Source organism: Papio anubis, chromosome 2, assembly GCF_008728515.1.
Source record: "Papio anubis isolate 15944 chromosome 2, Panubis1.0, whole genome shotgun sequence".
NCBI lineage: Eukaryota > Metazoa > Chordata > Mammalia > Primates > Cercopithecidae > Papio > Papio anubis.
The window spans coordinates 12,533,424-12,559,077 of NC_044977.1; the positions used below are offsets into that span (position 1 = coordinate 12,533,424).

Here is a 25,654-nt window from a genome sequence, read left to right on the forward strand (position 1 = left end):
TTATCAAATCTAAGCATAAAACTAGACAGTGTTCCCTTCCGTCTTCATTCTGAAGGATCTTGCGTCACGTAAAACTCTGATTAAATAAATAGGTTATGTTTTTCCCTTGTTGAGTTGTCTTTTGTTATTAAGAGTGTTGGTAGTGAACCTTATGATGGGTGGGGAAAAATACCACATTTTGTCTGCCCCGACATCTCCATATTATCCTTAACCTCATGTATCACTGCTCCCGAAGCCATCAAATTGTCTTGCAACCTGTCTCACCTACTTTGCATTGGCTGAGCATGCTTAGGCTTTTTACTGTAGCCTGATTGGCTCTCTAGCATTGTGGTTCCCGAAGTATGGCTGTCCTTAAAGTCTCCCAGATATGACACAAATCTTTTCTGATCCCTATCTATCCTCTACCTTTCAAATTTCCTCAATTTCCACAACTTAAATGCCTCACTTTTCCTTGACTTTCCAGCCATTGCCTTGTTACCAATATTACTGCACATCTTTCATTTGAATAATGTGATGTCGTGTTAATAAGTTGAATATAAATGCCTCAGAATTGTCCCCCATGTTTTTCTGTGGTGCTTCGTTTCCTATAGAACTTATTTTGACTTCCATTATAAATAAATTTACAATCTAATAAAACAACAAAAACATTTAATTTATAATATGTATTCCTCTGTAATCATTTTTAGTTTTTTTTATTTTTATTTTTTAAATTATACTTTGGGTACATATGCACAACGTGCAGGTTTGTTACATAGGTATACAAGTGCCATGTTGGTGTGCTGCACCCATTAACTTGTCATTTACATTAGGTATATCTCCTAATGCTATCCCTCCCGCCTCCCCGCTCCCCACAATAGGACCCGGTGTGTGATGCTCCCCTTCCTGTGTCCAAGTGTTCTCATTGTTCAGTTCCCACCTATGAGTGAGAACATGTGGTATTTGGTTTTCTGTTCTTGCGATAGTTTGCTGAGAATGATGGTTTCCAGCTGCATCCATTTTTTTTATAGATTGGTTTGGTTTCAGTTTGGTTATTTTTAAAGACCATGGAAGAGTTGGCCGTGCGCAGTGGCTCACGCCTGTAGTCCCAGCACTTTGGGAGGCCGAGGCGGGCAGATCACGAGGTCAGGAGATGGAGACCACCCTGGCCAACATTGTGAAACCCCGTCTCTACTAAAAATACAAAAATTAACTGGACGTGGTGGTGCTCAGGGGGCTGAGGCAGAGGCAGGAGAATTGCTTGAACCAGGGAGTCGGAGATTACCGTGAGCCGAGATCGCGCCACAGCGCTCCAGCCTAGTGACAGAGACTGGGTCTCAAAAAAAAAAAAAAAAAAAAAGAAAAGCCTCAAAAAAAAAAAAAAAGAAAATCCAAGAGTTTTCTGTACCAGTAATTGCATAAGGACTAGGATTCAGTACTTTAAAAAATTTTGTTTTGAGGAGACGAGGAGAAAAAGTTCTAAACTGGAAGCTGACCTCCAGTTTACACTTGAGTAGTCACATCAACTAGGGTGAGCTAATGCTTTATTTTCCAAACTGAGATAGCTTTGAGAGAGAACAAGCTCACTATAATTAAACCAGGACAATCCTGGGAGAACTTCATTCCATTAACTGGCTGTGTAATCTTAGGCAAGATGCTTCATTATCTGTGTAATCTTAGGCAAGATGCTTCATTTCTCCATCCACAGATGGCAAGTTTAAACTAAATATTTGAGATTTCTTCTGGCTCTAGAATTTGTAAAATATCTTAAATATTTTATGCTATAAAATATACAATGGTATTGAAAATTTATAAAATTTTCTTATAAATATTTTACCACGTATTTTGCATTTTTAATTTAGGGATACAAATGCAGAGAATGTTAGTGGCAAAGAACTTTTCTAGAAAATGATAAAATGTAGAACTATTTTTTTGTAGTTAGGAAAGTTTTTTTTTAGAATAATTTAAAAAGAGTTGAGTAATCATACAAACTGAGTAATTAGCAACATACAATATCTTATTATAGATTAATATATATATTGAATATAATCTTTAGGTTTCAAAGAGGAGTTATGTGGGAAAGGCTTTGGAAGTGTCTAGAACTCTGGCAGATAAAAAATGGGAACTGCTCCAAAGAATAAATATAGGAAAGTGGATATGAGACAAGGATATGTGACCATTTCGGGAAAGGTAAATTGTCTTAAATGTTTTAAAACTTTTTGGAAAAGAAAAATATACTTTTTAGGTAATCAACTCTAAGAGTACTAGAAATAATATTTTCTTAAATGTATTTCATCCAAATTAAACATTGGTATTGTTTTTGTTTTCATGTAGAAATTAAAGTTGTTTTTTTTTTTTCCCCACCTTAAAGTGACTTTTGAGGTGTTTGGTCTGTTTGCATCCTTGTATACTCCAGTGTCTAGAAGTTGCCTTCATTTCTGAAGTCATCGAGAGATTATCTCAGCATCTTTCTGTAGCATTTTAATACATTCATCCGGTTACCTCATCACAAATGCCAGGAAATAGTCTGACCAGATGCAGATAAAAATATTACACTCTGTTTTAATGCCATTATTAGAATTTCAAAAAAGAGGAAATGATCCTTAATTGTAGATTCAAATGTTATTTGCAGGTGCAAAAGGAAACTTTGGCTGCTTCCTTTAATAACCTGTTCAAAGAGCTCAGAAGTGAATTAAAAGGATAGTACAATTTAATAAGTGGCTAATTTAACTAGGTGTTGCCTGGAGAAGTTTATGAGTCCTTTAGGGAAGGAATAGTAATCTATATTAGCAAAAGTAACTCCTATTAACTAATCACTTCACATCAGAAAGGTGTAAACCTGTTTTTCCTTTCTAAGGTATATTTACTTGTTTTTTACCTGTTGCCAAGAAAATGATTAAAGTTTGTTGTTATTCAGGGTCTGGGTTTGGAAGAAAAGTGCATCTGAAACTTGCCTACTCCACATTTCTACTCAAATAATATAGTTTTCCAGAGAAAAAAGTTTTATTACTGTGGGAAGAAAAATAAAGAAACATAGGGATTAAATTGAATATATTTCTCGGTTTCCTACATTAACTGATTTTAAGGTTATGTCTCCCTTCAGCTGTTGTACCAGGAAAAAAGAAGGCAATAAAAAAGTTACACAGTACATTTCCATGATTGATTCTATGTTGCATTAAATACTTAAATGTAGAATAGTTTTCTTATCAGAGTCTTCAGTTTCAATAGCTTGGTATTTTATTGAATATTTTTATGCATGTTGAAAATATGATATAAATTAGAAGGCAATCTTTTAGACAGAGAATACATTTTTTTCCTTCTGTAGTTAGGTAAAATTTTGTTAGACTTAGTGTGACATTTTCATGCCATATCTAGATATATTAGTTTTGATTTAGATGTAAAGTCTTCCTTTTTTATTCATCCTAAACTGACTGTTTATACATGCACCTTATATTTTTATCCAAATTCATTCTTTAAGAAACTAAGCACAATGAAATATGAGTGTCTATGTTTTACAGATTTTTTCTCCAGCTAGAGTTTAGCTTCTTGTAACCGTTTTTATAAAATACAATAGAGATCCCAGTGAAAAAGACTGTCTTACTTAAAAACAGAGGCGAAGTTTAGACAAACTTGAAAAAAAGTAATTTGGAAGGTTTTAAAAAATTTTATAGTTTTTGAGAAACTTTAAAAAATGAAGAGCTTTACATTAAAGGAATATCAGATTTAGAAGGCCAAAATCTATTTATCTCATGTATGTTTGTCATGCTAGCTTAGAATTCGTGTGCGTGTATAATTTCAATATATAAGACACACATACACACAAACACTAATTAAGTACCATTAATTTCTATTTGGCCTATGATTTTTTTTTTAAATTTTTTCTTTTTAGAGACAGGGTCTCACTAGGTTGTTCAGGCTGGTCTCCAACTCCTGGCCTCAAGTGATGCTCCTGCCTCAATTTCCCAAAACAGCTGGGATCACAAGCACAAACCACTGCACCTAGCTTGAAATTTTTATCAAATACATCTCAACATTTTTTTCTCCTCACAATTACATAACAAAGGGATGCCAGTATAAGTTTTCATCGACAAGAAGATCCAAATGAAAATAGACTGAAAAGAGTTATGAAAGAGGAATCCACATAACTAGACTTGGTACCATATGAGGCAGTGGTAGTTGTTTTACAATAATAAGAGTAGTAATTTACTGATCATATATACATTATCGAACACTATACCAAACACTTTATTTACATTTTTACAACTATTTCTCAGAGCAAACTTGAAACACGTACTGTTGTTGTCCTTATTTTACAGATAAGGAAACTGAGCCTTACAGAAGTTAAATCATCTTTCCAAGATCATAGAGCTAGAAAACAGCAGAGTTGAGCTTGTAATTTTGATCTAGCTAATCTAGATTGAAAACAAAATCAGAATATGACAATTCTTGGATCCCTGTTTTACAGTGCCTTTCCCGATCATAATGAGTTCTTATAAAATTTTGCTATGTTCCTTAATATAAAGAAGACTGGCTATAATAAAAAATTATTTATTATAATTAAATTAAAATTGAAATATTTTCATTGTAATTTTTCACAATATAAACTTTATATTTTAGTCTAATTGCTTTAATAGTCATTAGAAAGTGTTAAAATTGAAATAAAAATATATGTTTGCTTCTAAAGAATAATGCTAAAATCCAAATTCCCTGCCTTAGGTACTCCGGTCTGAAAAAGTTATGAAAATAATATAGATGCATGAGTTTTCAAATTTAATGATTTTAATGCTTTCTTCTTTCTTATGCACATTCAATACTCGGTCTAGCTATATGAGTTAAAAATACTCTAGCCAGTACAAGGGAGTTTGTAAACCATATTGTTTGTATTAACTGTCTTGTGTTTGGCACTGCTTCTCATTATAAACATCTGGATTTTACCTCTAATACTTAAAATTGTTGACAGCATTTTTTGATAGTATTAGAAGTGAGAAAACAAAAACAATGAGCTTAATATGAAAACGAACAAAGGTTTAGGAGCAGGAGTTAGGAAAAAGGAGTGCAAATCGAGAAAAGAGGTGCAGAGATCTGGGTCAAAGAGAGAAGGTCAGGCGGATGAAAAGTCTTGGAAGGTATGTAGAGGATGACTGGAAACAGATGCCAGCAACAGTCAGGAGAGAGCCGAGGAGAGGAGATGGTGGGTTTGAAGGTTATTTATCCTTTAAAGATACAGAAATAGAAATTAGATGGCCTTTTATGTCCAGAGGGAAAGACCAGAAAGGACCCTTCTTATCCACCTTTGAAGACAAGACACACTCAGTGCGTGTAGACTGCGGGGCCAGCTCATTGCTCTTCACAAAGATGTTATTAGTGTTAATATCTACTGAAAAGGTTTGATGCAGAGTAGCAGAAGAATTAATGCACGTAGCAAGGACTGAATAAATGTCGTCTGTCTTTATCATTATTATTTTGATGTTATTTCATTTGCCACTCCCCACTTTTCTCTGAGTAAAAGCATTTGGAAATCAGAGTAATAAAAAAATAATAAAAGTATAATGAAATAATCCTGATTTGAGATATTTGTGATACAAAGATCTAAGTAGATTTTAATTTTTTTCTTTATACTATCAATATAATTTTTAGAAACAATATATGGCAAAATTCTTTACAGTCACAGATAATATTTTTAAAAGAAAATATTGCCTGGCTGTTTTTCATAGAAAGTTTTTTCAATTTCTACATTTTAAAACAGACAAATGCTGAATAGATACAAAAGATAACCAAAACTTAATGTACCTCTGTTCACAATTAGTTTGCCTTTTCTTGGGATGATTTAAAGAAATATCCCATAAAGAACAACACTGGAGCTTAAACAAAAAACTTTTAATTATAAAACAAAGGGTACAAAAATTTCATTTATCTTTAAAATTGAAGACCTCTTAAAAGATGACCTAACCTAGCGAAAATTTAGATGAAGATATTAACAGGAGTTTACGTCAAAAAGTTCTAAAGCTTATTTTCCAATCAGCAAAAAGTTATGTAATGCTTATACTCAGCAAATTGCAGAAAACTGAAATGCTTCCTGTCATTATGACAATATTTTGGTTTGTTGTCATAACAAGAAACTAATGTCCTGCATTTAGAAGTTTAATATTGCTAGCTATTAGCCAAATATGATATTTTAAGGTATTTTATTTCATTCTTATCCTAAAATAACTAGCATTTGGCTATTATCAAATACACCGTGATCCAGAAATGTTATGTATATGCGTTAACTAGTTTAATGCATTTGGAACAAAATCTGCATTACTGAAATCTAATCATTTTCATTTCAGTCAGCTGGGGGTGTTCTGTTAAGTGGAAAACATGAATCAAACAATATGAAGACAATGTGTAACCTACCAAATTATCCATTGGAGGCTACGTTCTTGATTTTATATAAGCAAAATATCTTGAACTGGACATGCAGTTTAATCAACAGTTCCCTTAATATGCCATGGTTTTCTATAAGGTTCTTCCCTTTGTTTGCACAGCTGCTTTCTAGAGACCTGTGGATCGCATTTCACTTAAATTATTATCACTGCTGTTTTAAACCTAGTGACCATTTCCAGGAAGAAAGTTACTTTGTGTAAATGTTTGATCTTATGATAACTTGATACACTATTTCATTATCATTGATAGTTTCAATTTTCACATAGTTAAGATGTTTAGATTGTTCAGTATACTGTCAAATTGTGACTTCATTAATGAGTAAGAAATATTATATATTCAAATTTTAGGCCAGAGATAATATCATCTACAATATTCTAAAATGCAGTTTCCGCACTTTGGAAGGCTGAGGCAGGAGAAACACTTGAGGAGTTCAAGACCAGCCTGGTCAACATGGTGAAACCCTGTCTCTAAAAAAAAGAAAAAAAGAAAAAAAATTAGCCAGGCTTGGTGACATGCACCTGTAGTCCCAGCTACTTGGGAGACTGAGGCAGGAGAATTGCTTGAGCTCAGGAGGTATAGTGAGCCAAGATCACACCACTGTACTCCAGCCTGGGCAACAAAATGCAGCTCTGTATCAAAAAATATATAAAATAAAATAAAAGTTTGTTTCAACCATTTTGTTAGAACTATTATGTCAAGGGGAAATGCATTTGCAGATTGATTTAATGGCTTTGAAAATATATCTCACTTTTATTTCTTTTACAGACAGAGTTTTTCTCTGTCATGCAAGCTGGAGTGTACTGGGACAATGATAGCTCACTGCAGCCTTGAACTCCTGGGGTCAAGTGATCCTTCTACCCCAGCACCCCGAGTGGGATTACAAGTGCACGATGCCATGCCTGGCTACACATGGTTTTTGTTGTTCCGGTCCAGTCCATCCATTCCATTCCATTCCATTTAATGATTTCTTTTCTTTCTTTTCTTTCTTTCCTCTTTCCTCTTTTCTTTCTTTCTTTCTTTCTTTCTTTCTTTTCTTTCTTTCTTTCTTTCTTTCTTTCTTTCTTTCTTTCTTTCTTTCTTTCTTTCTTTCTTTCTTTCCTTCCTTCCTTCCTTCCTTCCTTCCTTCCTTCCTTCCTTCCTTCCTTCCGTCTTTCTGGTTCCATTCTGTCACTCAGTCTGGAGTGCAATGGCATGATCTCAGCTCACTGCAACCTCCGCCTCCTGCCTCAGCCTTCCGAGTAGCTGGGATTACAGGCACGTGCCACCACACCCAGTTAATTTTTTGTATCTTTAGTAGAGATGGGGTTTCACCATGTTGGCCAGGCTGGTATCAAACTCCTGACCTTGTGATCCACCTGCCTCAGCCTCCCAAAGTGCTGGGATTACAGGAATGAGCCTCCGTGCCTGGCGTGGTCTCACTTTCTAGTTGACTATTTTACCGGATCCTCAGTTACCCTCAGTGTAAACTCCACATTCTCCGTAACTGCATAGGAGACCATTCTTTGTTTCCAACTGAATTTTTTCCAATCATCAACACCTGCCCTTCCTCTTTTAGGGTCCAGAGTTAGCTACTGCTACAGTGAATCCTTTTCTTTCATGCTTTTTTTCTTTTTCATAGGATGACTTTTCCCTAATACTTAATGGTGAAATGATCCTTCAAAGCAATTCACTGGTCATTTCCTTTCTGAAGCATTTCTGGACTTCTCAGTTGAGAGAGAAGGTCACACCACTTATGAGATGGTGAATATGAGAATGTGATGAATTCTTGATTTGACAATATACACACATTAGCATACATACACTTCTGCTATTTGAGAATAACATAGAAAAGAGACTCAAGCTTTTTAACTGAGCTTTTATGTTGAAAAGTTGATGGTCCTTATAATCAACGTAATCATTATTATAAGACACTGTTTTCTATTTACTTACAGGATTTGGCATCTTGTAGATTTCTCTATTAACTTTATTAGAATTCCTGTATATGTTCTCACACAGAGCACAAGTAAAAGCTTTTTAAAAATATAAATCTTGATAAAATTATCACATTGGATGAATCAGCCAATTTCTCAGGCGTGATGAATTATTTTGGTAAATGACCAAGGAAAAATACTTATAGTATATGTGACTAAAGCTATAAATTATTATATATAAAGAGCACTTACACTCATTAACAAAGAGATAAATACTTCCATTGAAACATGGATAAATAAAAATGACCAAGGAGTTAACAACAGAGAAACATAAATGGCCAAAATTTAGCTGATATTCAAGTTATGAACATGAAAGCAAGAGGCCATGGGATAGAGGCGTGCAAAGAAATCAATGTTACAAATATTCTAGAGCAAGTGTTTGCAAGGGAGCTAAATGTCACTCATATGTTACTGATGGGAATGTCTTGGTTGTTTTAATAATTTACTGAAGAGAAATTTAACAATATGTGTAAAACTCTTAAAAGTGTAATTTTAAAAAATAATTCTGATTGTAGAAACCAGTCCAAAGAAAGGAAAATGTACAAAAATATTGGTTATGATAATAATCTTCAGAGCCTTGCTTTTAAATAATGGAAAAATATGGACTATAGACATTGATAAAAATATTATTTGAGAAGAATATATTTAATAACCTGAAAATATCTATTATTCCATTCAATAAAGGAAAACTTAGTAGTACAATCTCATATTTGTATAAAAATGCAGATACATAGTAACATTGGAATGGTACATAGGCAGTAACTGAGTGATCTTTGCTTTCTCGATACGTTTTTATTTTCTGTGTCTTCCACTATGAATATTACACTTATCATCAGAATACTTAAATTATGAATCACCCAGGTGGTTAGCTACTTCTATGTTTCATAGGACAAAAATATACAATTTTATTTTAAGAATTTATATTACCACACAAGTCCATTAGAAGAGGTATTTGGTATTTTCTTAATAGCTAATTTGATTTCTAAAACATTAATTTCAAAAACATAGAAGAACTATATTTGAAATAATTTTTTTTATACCTAAAATATGGTCTAGGGTCAATTGTGTTTTCTGCATTTCCGGTACTTACCAGTGTCTCAATAAGGTGCCTGGTGGAGGACATTTATTGGAAGATTATTGGACTTGAACAGGAAGAATGTTAGTTGGGTAGGATGGAAGCAGTCTTTTTGAGCATCACAACATTTGAACCTTCTTTTGTATTTGGGATCCTGAGATCCTGGATCCTACACCTTGACAAATGTTTGATTCCTATGCAAAGAGGAACAAAGATGCTTTATTGGCAGAAAGTCTTACAACAGAAGGTCTATGTCAATGTCTGTTTTGGTCAATATCTGTATCTATATCTTTATGTGTATTTGTGTATCTGTAACTATGTATTTATACTTTTGTCTCTATCTGTATCTAAACCAATTAACAATTTGTCCTAGGTAACCCCTAGATCCTAGTTTGCCTGTGGGTGCTCTATCAAGAGACAAGCCTGGAAAACCTATGTCCCATAGTTTCTTTTAAAGTATATAGGGAATCCCTTCTGTCCATGGCAGATAGGCCATATGTATTGCTACAGTCTGAAATTCCTGGATGGAGCTAAGGAGCAACTGCTATCTGGACCTAAATTTTTTGTGTAGCATTATTAAGGATTTCCCTCCTCCTGACTCTTTTCACACACAGACATACTAAACTCCAGCTTTTGCCACTTTGAGGTGTTCGTCTACTCACAGTGAACCTGCAGCCTATCTGTAAATTTAAAGTCATTGTGTCAAGTCTGAGGTTTTGCTGGCAAATCAAATGACATGAAATAGTTTCTAATGTACAAGCTATTATTCATGACTTTACAGCTGAGTGAGAACTGAGCTGGATGTGTAACTATTATGATACTATTTATGATTTTGGATGTTTCTGCAATAGTGGTCTTTCTCCTCCTTTGACTGTTAGGTAGCGTTTAATCATTGACAAACTATATACTTCCTGAAAATGTCCTAAAAAACAGAATATTCTGTGGGGCTTGCCCTCTCTCTCCCTCTCTTCTTCTCTCTTTCCTCTTTCTTCCCTTCTCTCCCTCCCTGCCTCCCTTCTTTCCTTATTTTTAATATACAGGATGTATTAGAAAAAAGATAAACTATTTTGGTTTTTATTTGGTGAACTTATTTTGTTTTAACTTCCTGAATTATTTTCATTTCAGTTCTTCAAAGCATGGGCAAAACCAAACATTTTCCTTTTATTTACATATATAGTAACAAGATCATTTCCTTGATTCACTAAGATGTATGCTAGTATGTACTTTTCTGTGAATGCTCATGATTTTAAAGATGACAAGTGTCCAAAATACATGCTTTCAGATTGTTAACATTCCTTCTCTCAGAAAATAACCTTGTCTACTAATTTACAAGATCAGTTGTTGTAAACAGTCTTAAATCTTTTTCACTTCAAAGTCCCTGTATCTTTTTTCCTATCCATTTTCTTTCTCTGTAGGTTTTAGGAAAAATGAAAAAAATTCTTTATTCTAATACTTGAACTTTTATCAGTGCTTTGTTTTCATATCTTCCACTTCATGTGTATGCTCAACTAATCCTCCTGTTATTTGGACCATGATGCATGCTATTTCCCCTGCAACTCCCCATGTCCTGTGTGGTTCTTTTCCATCAAGCAATCTACCCAAGTGTGTCTCTACTCGAATGAAATCAACCACACTTTCCTCAGTGATAACTTTTTTCCAAATATACCTTTTTTTCTCTTCATGATTGTGAATATTCATTCAATAAAGAAATTCATTTATTTCATTCAATAAAGAAAAACTTAGTACAATCTCATATTTGTATAAAAATGCAGATACGTAGTAACATTGGAATGATACATAGGCAGCAACTGAGGGATTTTTGTTTTCTTAATGATACATTTTTATTTTCTATGTCTTCTACTATGAATATTACACTTATCATCGGAATACTTAAATTATGAATCATGATTTCTCTTCACGATTGTGAAGAGATAAAAGGTATATTTGGAAAAAAGTTATATTTTTATATCTACGCACACACATATATGTATATGTATATATGTATATATGTGTGTGTGTATATACATATATATATATATAGAGAGAGAGAGAGAGAGAGAGTCTTGCTCTGTTGTTCTGGCTGGAGTGCAGTGGTAGGATTTCAGCTCACCGCAACCTCCACTTCCTGGGTTCAAGCAGTTCTCCTGTCTCAGCCTCCCAAGTAGCTGAGACTACAGGAATGCATGACCACACCTGGCTAACTGTTTTGTATTTTTAGTAGAGACAGGGTTTCATCATGTTGGCCAGGCTGTTCTCAAACTCCTGACCTCAAGTGATCCTCCTGCCTCAGCCTCCCAAAGTGCTGGGATTATGGGTGTGATTCACCACAGCCAGCCTACTATTTTTTAAAGAATAAATTTTATTGTGCAGATTTAAGGTATACAACATGATGTTATGGGAAACATATAGATAATAAGAAAGTTACTATAGTGAGCAGATTAACATGACTGTAATCTCACATAGTTACCTTTTTTTTGGCAAGATCAACTAAAATCTAATCATCTGACATGAATCCTCCATACAGTACAATTTCGTTACTTATAATTCTCATGTTGTACGTTAGATTTGTAGACTTGCTAATCCTGTATACTTATATTTTCTGATCTCCACCCTTCCTGCCTCCTCCTGGTGACCACTGTTTTGTTCTCCATCTCTGTATAGTTGACCTTTTTAAAAAAACATTCTACATATAAAGGAGATCATACAATAATTTTCTTTCTGTGTTTGGCTTATTTTGCTCAGCATAATGTCCTTCAGGCTCACCCCCATGGTGGAAAATAGCAAGATCTGGTTCCTTTTAAGGACTGACTAGCATTATGTTGTTTATATATAGAGGACAGTTTCTTTATTCATCTATCCCTCCATCAACACGTAGATCATTTTCATAGCTTTGCTACTGTAAATAACGCTGCAATGAACATAAGTGGGTAGATATCTTTATGAGATAGTGATTTCATTTCCTCTGGGTGTATATCCAGAAGAGGGATAGCTCAGTTGTATTGTAGCTCTATTTTTAATTTCTTTAGAAATCTCCATATTGTTTTTTATACTGACTGTATCAATCTGCATTTCCAATAGTGTAAAAAAATTTCCTTTATTTCCCGCCTTTACCAACGTTTGTTCAATCTTTTGACTTTTTGGTAATATCCATCTTAACAGATATAAGGTGGTATATCAAAGAAGATTTTTGAAAAATATTTATTATTTAATGAAGTTTATTTTAATTGACAAATAATTGTATATATTTATAGTGTGCAGTGTGATGTTTTGATGTATTCAGTCCTAAAAAAGGGGGGAAATTCTGTCATATTTGACATCATAGAGTGAACCTGGAGAACATTATGCTAAGTGAAATAAGCTAGGCAAAAAAGACAAATATTGCATGATCTCAGTTATATGTGAAATTACAGTGGTTTTAATTTGCGTTTTTTTGATGATTAACGATGTTGATTACATTTTTATATATCTATTGACCATTTTTATGTCTTTTTTGGAGAAATGTCTATTAAGATTTTTGCCGATTTTAAAATCAGGGTTTTTATTTCTGCTATTGAGTTGTATGAGTTCATTATAAATTCTACATATGAACTATCCTCTTGAGTAAGTCAGCAAAGAACTCAATAACCTCAGTCATCATCCTTGAAATAATTATAATTTGATTCTATCTAATGTTCCTTAAAAATATTCCCTACACATTTATAAATTTTTTTCACCTTTTTTTTTGTTGTTCCTGTATTGCATCCTCCATTGGTTCTTCTTCCTCTTCTCCTTCTCTTTTTCCTTCCAACTGTGAGTTAGAATTTTTTTATATATTACACTCTGTAATCTTTCTCTCCTTTTTTTTTTTTTTGCCACTTTCTACTTCAATTACTGAATTTATATTTATTCTTAATTTCCAGAACACTTTCTTTGTTATTTCTCTTCTTGTGGTCTGTTTAGTTTTCTCTTTGCCTGTCTTTCATTCCCTTCCTTAAGTTTGGACTGCAAATGCCTTAATAATCTTTATAATTTTTACCTGTAATAATTGGCTTTACAATAATTTTTTGAATTGAATTTCCTATTCTTTCTTCTCCTGTGCCTTTAAGATTTTAGAAAACTATCTTTTGTGACCCCAAATTGCTTTTCTGGATGAACTGCTCTGGAATATTCTCTAAAAAGTGGTGACAATAGAGGGATACTGTGAGAGGAAAGAATAATTGCTAACAAGTTACCCTGTTTCATACCATGTCAGGCTTCCACCCCTTGCTCCTAATCTCCAATCTTTCTCATATTTTGAACTCAGGTTAGATTTTTTGTTTCCTCTGCATCCTGTGCCCCTATCAAAAGGGAAGAGAGTAGATATGATGCTTTATCTACGGAAGGTTCATATTTTAAAGTTATTTCTGAGAAAATTTTCCTGAAATTAAAAGCAAAAATAATATATACAGAAGCATGAAAATCAATAGATTTTTACAAAGCATAATATTCTGTAGTTTTGTTAAACAAATCCAATATGTGGAACATATTCAAAGCGTGGCCAAGCTAGGCTGACCCAGCACTCCACATGCTAAGCCCACAGTTATTGAGCTTGTCAAGGTGAGGGTAGAGAATATAGACATCTTTCGAATACAGCTGCAAGGTGATGCTGTCTGGTTTCTGGATGGATTCCTGCAGAGCTCATGGTTGGAGTTTCTTCAAGTTCACTACAGTAACATGTCTGTACATTTGGTCAACAACTCAATTACAGGTGAAAATGACAGAATTGCTCAAATCCCTTATTTGGAATAGAGAATTGTAGAGCTCGGTTCTGGAAATAGTAGCCTAGGAATTATGTTTATTTTTGTTTTTGTCTGAATTAGAACACAGTCCTCTCAGGATTACTTTTCTTCAGGGAATAAAAAAGGCATATAGCCTACAAGATTGCTTAGCATGAAATTTGCTCACATTTCTATCTCTAACAATCACTGAAACAGGCAGTGTTTTCGTTTTCATAAAACTTCTCTTGGTGAGAGGCTCTTTTATGATCAGGAATACGTATCAATTAGTTTGCATGTTTGTGCCTGTATGATAGAGAAAAGGTTTGGAGAAGGTAGTCTTAAAGTATAAATCTGAGAGATATTCTTGTGGGTTTATATTTGTATAAAAGTGAGAGCTGAATACCTGAGCCTGACAAGGCAGAAATGTCAGGTACTTATGTCAAGTACTCATGTCAAGCTACAAGATAAGCCTCAGATCAGAGGTTTCTTCTGAAGCCGTCTGTATAAGTGAACCAGAGAAGCTTATGTAGTTGGTTCCCAAAAGAGGATTATTCTCTTAGAATGATCAATCTCTGAACTTAGTGCACTAAGACATAAATCTAAAAAAATCTCTAAATTGAAATCTCTTGAGTTACAAAAAAAAAGAAAATTAATATAGGCCTAATGGTATTTTAGATGTTGAGAGTTTGGCAAGCAGAGGTTGATATGGTCACAGTTTAAAACAAACAATGCTAGGTTACTCTGGACTAAAATAAAAAGAAACAATTTTATATTGCATGTTCTGAGGACTAAGTGAAGTAGAAGTGGCTAGAAAATTAAATCTATACATACAACAAGAATATTGAACATATATAAATACTAAATGCATCTTCACTGATATTTAAGGCATCTATATATTATTTGTATTTTTATTGTATGGGTTCCCTGAAGGACTATATATTAGATTTCTTTTGAACTTGGAAGGTCCACCTAAATTTTTGTTTTGATGGTTTATTGAGAAAACAAAGCGTTTGCCTCATTATACTCTGTACTGTGCAGAAAGTCTTACTTTGAAACATTAGCTGAGTTGGACTGGTGGGACTCTGTTTTATATCAGCTTTATTGTTATTGATTTGTAAGCATTTTGCTCCCAGACGCTTGACTGCAGATGGGATTCCTTAAATTCGTGGCAGGTATATTCCCTTACATGGAACTATTACAATTGGTTGATTCATTTGTCTACTGAGTAGATTATTTACCATTTTTGACTATTCAACAAAAGCTGCAATGAACTTATTTTGCAAGTCTTTATATGAGCATATGCTTTCATTTGGGTAAATACATGGAGTGGAATGGCTAGATTATATGGTACTTGTATATTTAACTTTTAAGGAAAGGATCAAGTATTTCCAAACTTCTAGAACTATTTTATACTCCCATCAGTGGTGTATGAGACTTTTAGTTCCTCCACATCTTTGTAACACTTAGTTTGGTCAACCTTTTACATTTGAGTTATTCAAGAAGTTATTTAGTGGTATCTCTTGTGATTTTAATTTGGATTCCTCTAAAGAATAATTATATTGATATCTTTTCATGTACTTATATCCCATTCCAAATCATCTTTGGAGAACTGTTCAAATATTTAGCTCATTTTTAAAGTTTGATTGCTTGCTTTCCTATTGAATTTTGAGAGTTTTCTCTATATATTCTTGATACAAGTCTTTTATTAGATAATGCTTTGCAAATATTACTCTATTTTTATGTTTTTTTTTTCATTTTCCTAACAGTGTCCTATGAAGAGCAGAAATTTTAAATTTTGATAGAGTTCCATTTATTCATTTGTTGTTTTATTGGTTGAGCTTTTGGTTTCACATCTAAAAATCGATGCTCAATCCCAAATCACAAACTTTAAAAAAAATTTTGTTGCAGAACTTATATAGTTTTAGGTTTTACAGTAGATCCATGATCTCATTATGAATTGATTTTTGTATTTGAGGTATTAATCAAATTTCTTTTTTATACATGTATCTTTTTTCCAGTTTTGTTGATGTATAATTGATAAAGTCATATGTATTTAGGGTCTAGAACATAATGATATATGTATACATTGTGAAGTAATTACAGTAACAAAGCTCAAGCATATCTATCGACTCATAGTTACCATGATTTTGTGTGTGTGAGGTGAGAACACATGAGAACTACTTTCTTTCAAATTTCAACTATACAGTGCTATATTATTAACCTCTTATACCCTTTGACCAACATCTCCCATTTTCCCTTATCCCTTAGCCCTCTATATCTGTCATTCTACTCTGTTACTATGTGTTTGACCTTTTTTTAGGTTTCACTTATAAGTGAGATCATGCATATTTGTCTTTCAGAGTCTTTCTTATTTCACTTAATGCAATGTCTCCTGGCCTTATCCATGTTGTTGCAAATGGCAGGATTTCCTTCTTTTTTAAGGCTGAATAATATTCCATTGTTTGTACACACACAGAGATATCACATTTTCTCTATACATTCATCTATTGACCGACTCAGGATAATTTTCATATCTTGGCTATTATAAATAATGCTGCAATCTCTTGGATACGCCAATTTAATTTCTTTGGATATATACCTAGAAGTGGAATTACTTGATCATATGGTATTTCTGTTTTTAAATTTTTTAGGAACCTCCATACTATTTTCTACAATGACAAATTTATATACACACCAGTAGGTTCTTTTTTCTCCACATCCTTGCCAACATTTATCTTTTGACTGTTTGATAAAAGCCATTCTAACAGGTGACAGGTGGTATCTCATTGTAGTTTTTGATTCTCATTTCCCTGATGATTAGTGATGTTGAACATCTTTTCATATACCTGCTGACTATATGTTTATTTTCTCTTGAGAAATGTTTATTCAGGTCCTTGACCTATTTTTCAATTGGCTTTTTTTTCTATTGAGTTGTGTAAGTTTTTTATGTATTTTGAATATTAACTGTTTATCGAATACATGGGTTGCACACATTTTCTCTTATTCTGTGGGCTACCTTTTCATTTTGTTGATTGTTTCCTTTGCTATGCAATAAATTTTTAGTTTGCTGTAGTCCTACTTATTTAGTTTTGCTTTTGTCATCTGTGTCTTTGGCATCATATAAAAAAATCATTACGAAAACTAACGTCATGGAGAGTTTTTTTCTATGCATTTTTCTAGGAGTTTTATGGTTTCAGGTACATTTAAGTCTTTAATCCGTTATGAATTGATTTTCATGTAAGGTCTAAGAGAAGGGTCCAATTTAATGATTTTTTTTTTGGCATGTGAATATCCAGTTTTAAAAACATTATTTACTTAAGAGCCTATTATTTCCCCATTCTTAGCACTTTTGTTGAAAATTGGTTGACCGCATATGTATGGGTTTATTTCTGGGCTTTCCTATCTGTTCCATTGGCTTATGTGTCTAATTTTATGCTGGTACCATATTGTTTGGATTACTATAGATTTGTAATATAGTATGAAATCATGAAGTATGCTTACTCCAATTACTTCTGTTCAAGATTGCTTTAGCTCGTCAGGATGTTTTATATTACTATGAATTTTGCAGTTTGCTTTTTCTATTTCTGCAAGAAATACTGTTGGAATTTTGATAGGGGTTCCATTGAATTTGTAGATTTTTTGGGTAGTTTGAACATTTTAACAATATTCCTTCTTTCAATCCATGAACATGAAATATTTTTCCACTTATTTGAGTTTTCACAAATTCTTTCATCAGTTGTTTTATACTTTTCAGTGAATAGACCTTTCATCTCCTTGGTTAATTATTTTCCTAAATATTTTGTTCTGTTTCATGCTATTGCAAATGCTGTTGCTTTTCTTGATTTCTTTCTTGGACAGTTTGTTGTTAATGTATAAAAATGCAACTGATTTTTGTATGTTCATTTTGCATCCTACAACTTTACTGAATTTGTTTGTTCTAATAGTTTTTGGGGTGGTCTTTAGGGTTTTCTATGTATGATTATGTTATCTGCAGAGACAATTTTACTTCTTCCTTTCCATTTTTTTTTTTTTTTTTTTTTGCAGATGAACATCCAATTATTACAGCACCATTTGAAAATACTGATTTTTTTTCTCCACTGAATTGCTTATACACTTTTGTCAAAAAATCTGCTGTTTTAATACATGTGTCTTTTTCCCAACTTTATCTTTTGTTCCATTTACCTGTTTGTCTACCTTTATGCTAATACTAGACTGCTTTGGCTATTGCTGTTTTTTAATAAGATTTGACTTCAGGTAATTGCTGATCTTTCAGCTTTTTCTGTTTACAAAGTGTTCTTGAATAGATATTCAAACTTTTTTGTATTCCAACACTTCACCCAGATTTTTCTTATATTAACATCTAAACATTTAACATACCAGGGTATATTTATCAAAACAAACAAACAAAATAACATGGTACAATATCCTTAACAGACTTTAATAGCATTTTACCATTTTTTTTTCCTATGATGGGCTTTTTACTGAGCCAGGATTAAATATAGTATACCATTTTGCATTTAGTCATTATGTTTAAGTTTCTCCAATCTGTGAATATTCTATCTTTCCTTGATTTTTACTGACTTTGACACTTTTAAAGAGTGCTGTTAAAATATTTTGTCAAAGTTGGTCTTGTCTGGTGTTTTCCTATGAAAAGACTGGGTTCATGGACTTGGGGGAAGTGTATTTTACCTTTTACATATTGTTGGATTTGACTGGTTAAAATTTGGTTTACCTTTTTTATCTATATTTATAAGAAATGTTGATGTATAGTTGCTTTTTGAAAAATCGGCTGGGTAAGATGACTCACCCCTGTAATCCCAGCACTTTGGAAGGCAGAGGCGGACGGATCACCTGAGGTCAGGCATTCGAGACCAGGATGGCAAACATGGTGAAACGCTGTCTCTACTAAAAATACAAAAAACTAGCTGGGCGTGGTGGCTGTCTCCTGTAATCCCAGCTACTCAGGAAGCTGAGGCAGGAGAATCGCTTGAACTGGGAGGCGGAGATTGCAGTGAGTCGAGATCGCGCTATTCCACTACAGCCTGGGTGAAAGAGTGAGACTCCGTCTCAAATATAAATAAATAAATAAATAAATAAATAAATAAATCAAATAAATAAATAAAAATAAAAGAAAATAAAAATCTAGTAGTTTTTATTTTGGTTTTGGTATTAGAATAATGCTTGATACATAGATGGAGTTGAAAATAAATCCTCCATTTTAATTTTCTGAAATAGTTTGTGTAGAATTGGCATTATTTCTTTCTTAAAGACTTGGTACGATCATCAATGAAGTCATCAGACTCTGAAATCTTTTTATGGGAAGAGTTTAAACTCAAATTCAACCTATTTAATAGAGATATGAGATTTTAGGTTTTCTATTTGTTCTTGAGTGAGCTTTGGAAATTTGTGTATTTCAAGAAATACCTCTCTTTCATCCGAGTTGTCTCATTTATTGGCATAATAGTCTTCCTTTTTTTGGTTATCATTTTTAATATCAGTAGTGTGTAGTGTCTGCAGTAACATCACCTCTCTTAATCCTGATATTTGTAATTGTGTCTTTTCTTTTTTTGAGATGGAGTCTCTCTCTGTCACCCAGGCTTGAGTGCAGTGGCTTGATCTTGGCTCACTGCTTCCTCCACCTCTCGGGTTCAAGCGATTCTCGTGCCTCAAGCACCCTAGTAGCTGGGATTAATGGCGTGTGCCACTACGCCTGGCTAATTTTTTGTTTTTAGTAGAGATGGGGTTTTGCCATGTTGGCCAGACTGGTCTTGAACTCCTTATCTCAAGTGATCCTCTGGCCTGGGCCTTCCAAAATGTTGAGACTACAGGTGAAAGACACCATGCCCAGCTTTCTTTGAATTTAATCCTTTATCTGTATGACCAAATGTTTTCAATTTTATTTATTTTCTGAAAGAACCACCTATCAATATACTTGATTATCTAGTTTCTATCTCATTGGTTTCTCTAATCTCTACTATTTTCTTTCTTCTACTTAATTTTAGTTTAATGGGATCTTCTTCCTTTTTTTATTTCTTAAGGAGGAACCTAATGTCATTAATTTGAGAACTTCCTTCATTTTTGATACCGTCATTTATTGCTACAGATAGCTCCCCTTCCTACGTTCAGTTCAGCTTTAGGAACATCCCACACATTCTCAGTATATTGTATAAAATGTATATGTAGTATAAACATGAAACATATTCACATATATTTCTGGTATTAATTTATAATTTAATGTCATTGCCAAATCTGAGAACATACTATGCATTATTTGAACTCAATTAAATTTATTGACACTTGTTGTATGGTTTATAATATTTTGGTGAATATTTCATGTCCACTTAAAAGAACAATTTGGCATTGAATATTCTATGAATATCAGTTAGCTCAAGTTAGTTGATGGCATTTTTGAAATTTTATATACCCTTACTGATTTCCTGCTTGCTCCTATTTATTGATGAAAAAGAGTTATTGCAATTTCCAATGACAAGTTCTCTATTTATTAGGAATATACCTTGAAAAAGGAAGTAGGATGAAGTAGCAAGGAGCATCAGTGCATTAACAGAGAAGTAAAAAATACAAAAGAACTAGATATAGAAAACTGTGACCTTTCCTGGATTACTAGGCATTTATCCCCTCTCCACAAAACTTTCAAGTACTCTCTTATATTTGCAATAGGATGTCTGTGCTTTTATTGAATTTTTAGAGATAATTATATATGAAGTATCCATGATTATCATAAATCCTGTTAAATATCGGCATTGAAGAAAATTTGTGACCTATATGTATTTACTCAGCAAGCAATGACTTCATTTCCTGAATTTTAATATGTTATTCTCTTAAGTTTTCTATATTCTAAATTGGGGTTTTAATAATATAATATGCATGTAGAGGGAATTTAATTTCTGCCTTTTCAAAGGTTATGTCTCATTTTTTTATTTTTGTTTTATTTTATTTTCTTCTTTAATACATTGGCCAGATTTTCCTAAACAATGTTAAATGTAGTAGTGATAGTAAATATGCTCATCTTTTATCAACTTGTAGTGGGACTAGCTCACATTTAACTACCATGTGAATAGTTTGCTTTTGCTTTCATATGTTTGATATCATTAAGTAACTAGTTTTTCTTAGGAGCTTACAGAGTTTTATGAGAAATGGAGGTTGGATTTTATCAAATGAGTGTTTAAAACATCTATTAAGATTTATTTCTGAATTATGAAAATGACAAAACATAGTGCTTCCTAATAATTTAACATAATTGCTTTGTTTAAATAAGATCAACTTGGGTCACAATAGACTATTTAATTATACTGTTAAATTTAGTGTTTTATTTTATTCGGGAATTTCTGCGAATGACTAAGTGAATTGCTCTATTCCTTTTAAACTTTGAACTATTTTTATCATGTTTTAATGTCTGAATGACATATAGCAGTTTCACAGAACAAATGGAGAATTTTTCTATATTTATGGTACTCTGAAAATGTTCATATAACATTATAAATATCTATTCAAAGTTTGAAGGAACTTGATTATAAAAATAATTTGGACTATTTCAGTTAATTCTTTCATAGGGGTATTTATTTTCTCCCATATTTATAGCCTCATTGAAGTTTCTCCCATTTTTTAGTTATCTGTATGTAATATTTACATGCATCTAGCAAAACACTTTCTTTGAAATGAAAGTGTCATTTTGCTAAGTCTGAAACTGGGACACATTCAGAAATGCTATTTTTCTCTGGTTTCTGTCTCAAATAGACTCTTGTTAGTTTTATTTGTTTTGAATTTGATTATTCCTCTTTATATTATAGCAGGATTTAAACATTACATTCTTCCCTACCGACCCCCACCTCACTCTCCAACTCTCTCGTTAAGTTTTCATCACATCTGAGTACCATATCTTGGTTTACTCCTTAATGTTTCACCTTTCAGTGCAATTTTGTTTCTGATGTGTCTTTTTAAATTAGCATCATTATAATTTTTTGCACTTTTTATTGAAGTAAAGGAACATACAAAAATACACATACTGTAAGTGTTAAAGCTCAATTATCTCTAAGTGAATTCATCCATGCAATCTTCGTCCAGATCAAGAAACAGAACATTACCAGTATCCCAGAAGATCCTTCTGTGTGTTCTCTCCAACTCTCCACCTCCTCAAGTGTATTATTAGCCTGACTATAAAATTAGGAAGTATTTTTGTGTGTATGATTCTTTTTATTCAACATTTTGAGGCTGAACACCATGGCTCACACCTGTAATCCCAGTACTTTAGGAGGCCAAAGCGGGTAGATCACCTGAAGTCAGCAGTTCAAGACCAGCCCGACCAACATGGTGAAACCCTGTCTATACTAAAAACACAAAAATTAGCCAGGCATGGTGGCGCATGCCTGTAATCCCAGCTACTTGTGAGGCTGAGGCAGGAGAATTGCTTGAACCCAGGTGGCGGAGGTTGCAGTGAGCCAAGATTGGACCATTGCACTCCAGTGTGGGCAAAAAGAGTGAAACTCCGTCTCAAAAAGGAGGAAAAAAAAAAGAAACATTTTGTAGTGGTATAGTGCTATATATTCTGTTAATTTTCATTGTTATTTGGTATTTACTGAAGAACTATATTACGATTTATTTATATATTCTGCTATTGATTGACAGTTGATTACAGTTTGGAATGTAAACTTTTTATAATGTATAAAAAATACTAATTTAGATCGGGCATGGTGGCTCACGCCTGTAATCCCAGCACTTTGGGAGGCCGAGGTGGGCAGATCATGAGGTCGGGAGATCAAGACCATCCTGGCTAACACGGTGAAACCCCTTCTCTACTAAAAATACAAAAAATTAGCCGGGCGTGGTGGCGGGGCCTGTGGTCCCAGCTACTCGGGAGGCTGAGGCAGGAGAATGGCGGGAACCGGGGAGGCGGAGCTTGCGGAGCTTGCAGTGAGCCAAGATGGTGCCACTCACTCCTGCCTGGGCGAAAGAGCAAGACTCTGCCTCGAAAATAAAATAAAATAAAAAATACTGATTTAATGATACAACCCCAAAGGGGTTGTATCAACTTAACATTGCCACCAGCAGTGTCTGAGCATTTTATTTAATCTGTATACTCGCCAATTATTGCTTTTTTTAGTTTTATGTTAGTCACATTCTGATAATGTGTAGCAATATCTCCCTGTTTTTTAAATATGCACTTTACTGATTTTTTATTTTCATTTTTTGAGACAGTGTCTAATTCTGTCACCCAAGCTGGAGTGCAGTGGCATTATCATGGCTCACTGCAGCCTGGATTCCCTAGGCTCAGAGTAGCTGAGAGTACATGTGCGAATTAATACGCCCAGCCAATTTTTTATTTTTATTTTTTTAATTTTTTTTTGGTAGAGACAGGATTTTGCCACATTGCCCAGGCTGGATTCCATTGATTTTAATGAAGCTGAGGTTTTTTTTCATATATGTGTTAGCCATTTGTATATCCTTGTTTGTGAAATGGTTGTTCATGTGTTTTGCCCATTATAATAGCATTGCCTTTTTTTCTTAGTAATATGAAGATTATCATGGCAATGAGTTTTTTTCATATATATATGTATTGTAAATTTTTTTACATTCTGTGATTTGCCTTTATTCTTTCCAATATGATGTCTTTTGGTTATTGGGAGTTCTTAAGTTTATGAACTCTTAATGGCTACAACTTTGTATGCTGTTTAAGAAATCTTTGCATGCTCCAAATCCATGAAGTTATTTCATTTTGCCATCTAGAAACTTGGTAGAATAGTCTGTAGTATATTGTAGTATGTGCATTTTCTCCCCTCACGCCAGATCCAACAAGCACGAGAAACCTCAGTGTTTGTTACTCACACAGGCATATGCAAAGCAAGGAAAATCTTTGAGTGAGCAGCAGTGGTGTCTCACCAGTGAGAGTTTGCTTTTATATGTCTCACAGGAAAGAAGGGGAAGAGAGAGAGTGAGGTCATGTTGGAAAGATATACAGAAGTTACTATAATTATACAGTCTAGATAAGATGTGCCTGTAATGGTGGCATTTTACAGAAAACAGTGAATTAAGATATGGAAGTGATCAAATCAAGAGGTCTTGGTGTCTAAATGGCTTGGGAGGGTGAAGTTGCCATGGATGATTTCAAAGAATCTGAATTAAATGACTAAGTGTTTGGAACTGAGACAGAAGATATAGAAAAATATTTCTCTGGAAAGAAAAATAACTGTATTAAATTTTTATTGCTTTGGGTTTGAATTGTTTTTGGAACTTTTGGATAAGGAAGCTTGATTATTTGGAAATACTATCTGGAACCTCAAGAGATAAGCCAGAACTAGAAACAAAAAATTAAGAAGTTAATGTATGTAACTAATGTTGTTGGTACTTGGAAAATTCCACAAAGAATGATGGAAGGCTTGAAAAACAAGTGAATTATGATACTAATAAGATATATTTGAAAAATAAATGCAAAGAAAATGTAACTATGTGAAAAGTCACCTTGACATAAAGAAAAAACTTCTAGCAACAATAGAGTTGATAGCAAATTAACTGGATAAGTTGGCATATATGAGAAATAAATTTGTCCATCAGAAATTGGGTTGGTAAGTCATGGAAACATAGAAAGAGTCATGGAACGTCTCATTCTTCAAGGGCCTCAGGCCAGGGACTTAATTGATTGATTTCAGAAACTGTTGTGATCACTTTAGTCTTAGTTTTTTTTTGTTTTTTTTTTTGTATCGTGTACCTTGATCAAAAACCTGAAGAACAAAGAAAGCTTGGACCCTGAAAAATAAAATTGTGTGGCATGACACTCTATGAATTGCCTTTAAGAAGTAGCATAGGTCTCCTTGTTGAGTGATAGATGCTTACATCACTTTTGGCCAGCTACAAGGTTCTCTCTTTTTAAGAAACTTCTATAGTTCATTTAAAAATCCTAAACATAACCGATGTGATTACTTAGGAATAAACTGAAAAGAGAAGAGACCTGGTAATATAACTCTTAGAATTATATTGGGATGAGAGCAAAAGAAAAAAATTCAGTGGAGACCTGGAAAAAAATAAGAGGATAAGGGTAGAGAATCAGAGTGTGGAGAAATAATGGATAGCAATGAAACAGAAGTCTTAAAAGGGGATAGCCAAAAGTTTCAACGCTGCAGTGGTGACAAGAACTAAAAATATGCAATCGACTTTTGGAAGTAAACTAAAAGATGATAGTCATGGGTAACTGAATCTAAATTGAAAATAAACATTTGAAGCTTCCTTTTTATTTTTCTCTGAGTTTTTTTTTTACACAAAAAACTTATCACAGATTTCTATTTGCTTGTTTTATAAATGTAATAATTAAAAGAGCACCAGTGGTAACTACTGCATTTTATTGAGCACCTATAATATCTTGGCACTGTCAGAATATATATATATATGTTTATTTATTCTTTAGCCCAATAAGTTAAATATCATATTTGTCTATCTTACAGATGGTGAATTGGGGTTTTGAA

At 33.4% G+C, this 25,654-nt stretch overlaps 1 protein-coding gene across 4 annotated transcripts in view; it reads left to right on the forward strand.

Annotated features, from left to right (window-relative positions):
- Window positions 1-25,654, forward strand: part of CSNKA2IP (casein kinase 2 subunit alpha' interacting protein) — a 127,217-nt gene that overhangs the window by 98,889 nt on the left and 2,674 nt on the right. The window contains exon 1 of one of the 4 annotated variants that reach the window (XM_031662947.1): window positions 2,097-2,166. The exons of the other annotated variants lie outside the window; for them this stretch is intronic. The gene's annotated coding sequence lies outside the window, so the exon portion shown is untranslated. Of the gene's footprint in view, window positions 1-2,096; window positions 2,167-25,654 lie in introns of those variants that run through there. 4 annotated transcript variants of the gene reach the window in all.